We start from the raw sequence: 1,943 nt of genomic DNA, 5'->3' as shown, positions 1-1,943 counted from the left end.
AACTGGAACACAAGGCCTACTGGGCAACCAGATTCCTAAACCTTGATGCCAAGTTAGCTGGAGAAAAATGATTGCTCCAGTTAAATGAGCTAGAGGAATTTAGACTCAATGCTTTCGAGAATGCAAAAATTTACAAGGAGAAAGCAAAAAGATGGCATGATAAGAAATTGTCATCCAGAGTCTTTGAGCCGGGGCAGAAAGTTCTGCTATTTAATTCTAAGCTCAAATTATTCCCTGGGAAATTAAAATCCCGGTGGAGAGGTCCATATGTAATTACAAGCGTATCACCATATGGATACGTAGAGCTTCAGGATAATGAATCTAACAAAAAGTTCATTGTTAATGGACAGAGAGTTAAACATTATCTTGAAGGCAATTTTGAGCAAGAATGCTCAAAACTGAGATTTGATTAAAAAGCTCAGTGATGGTCCAGCTAATGACATTAAAGAAGCGCTTGCTGGGAGGCAACCCAGCCATTCACAAAATTTAATTTTTATTTGTTTTTCTAAATTGATTAAGTTTTACAGGTAGATGCCAGAGTATCTTCAAAAGGTGAAATAGCAATTGATTGAAGTCACAAAGTGACAAGGAAATTTGGAAGCTCACTGGCGTGAAAAAGCTAGTAAAAAACATTTTGGGCGTTGAACGCCCAAAAGAAGCACCCACTGGGCGTCCAACGCCAGTAAGGGTAGTCATCTAGGCGTTAAACGCCAGAAAGGAGCATCTTCTGGGCGTTGAACGCCAGAAAGAAGCACCTTCTGGGCGTTTAACGCCAGATTGTTAGCATCCTAGGCGTTCAGAAAAACGCCCAGTAACAAAGGACCTCCTGGCGTTCAACGCCAGAAAGAAGCATCAGCTGGGCGTTGAATGCCCAGGAGAAGCAGCGTTTGGGCGTTAAACGCCCAAAACATGCATCGTTTGGGCGTTTAACGCTAGGATGGTGGGAGGAGGTAAAAATTCGTTTTTTTTAATTTTTCTAAATTTTTATGTTTCAATTCATGATTTCTTACATAAACATGTTTCAAATTGTCATCCCTCATATCAAATTAGTTTTCTAAAAATCCTGATTTCTAAAAATCCATGTTTCAAAAATTTCAAATATATCTTAATCCATAAAGCCAAATTGTTTTCCAATCCAACTCTTTTAAGTTTGTTTTCAAAAACTCAATTATCTTTTTAAAATCTTTTTCAAAATTAAAAATTCAGATCTATCTTTTAATTATTATTCAAATCTTTCTCTTTTTAAACTATATCTTTTTCTTATCATATCTATCTTTTACAAATCATATCTTCTATCCTATCTTTTTCTTATTTTCGAAAATTTCCCACCCCCTCCCTATATATTGAATTCGGCGCCCCTCTCATCATCACCATGCCACACTTGCTCTCCTCCTATCCCTCTTCTTTCTTCTCTTTTGCTTGAGGACAAGCAAAGCTCTAAGTTTGGTGTGTTTATCCGTGATCACAAAAACATACTCATTAAAGATCATGGCTCCTAAAGGAAAGCAAACCACCCCAAGAGGAAAGAAAGAAAACATTCCAAAGCCACTTTGGAATCAAGGGAAGTTCTTAACTAAAGAACATTCAGACCATTACTACAAAATAATGAGTCACAGATCAGTGATCCCGGAAGTCAAATTTGATCTGAAAGAAGATGAATATCCGGAGATCCAAGAGCAAATTCGAAACAGGAACTGGGAAATTCTGGCCAATCCTGAAACGAAAGTGGGAAGGAACATGGTTCAGGAGTTCTATGCTAATCTATGGCAGACAGACAGGCAAAGAATAATTGGAGCTGCTCTCTATGACCATCGGACCTTAGTCAGAGGAAAGATTATTCATACCCATCCTGACATGATCAGAGAGATATTTAAGCTTCCCCAACTGAAAGATGACCCAGACTCCTTTAATAGAAGAATGATGAGGGTAAATAAAGGTCTGGA

This window comes from Arachis duranensis, chromosome 9 (assembly GCF_000817695.3).
Source record: "Arachis duranensis cultivar V14167 chromosome 9, aradu.V14167.gnm2.J7QH, whole genome shotgun sequence".
Taxonomy (NCBI): Eukaryota; Viridiplantae; Streptophyta; class Magnoliopsida; order Fabales; family Fabaceae; genus Arachis; species Arachis duranensis.
This window is presented reverse-complemented; position numbering follows the sequence as displayed.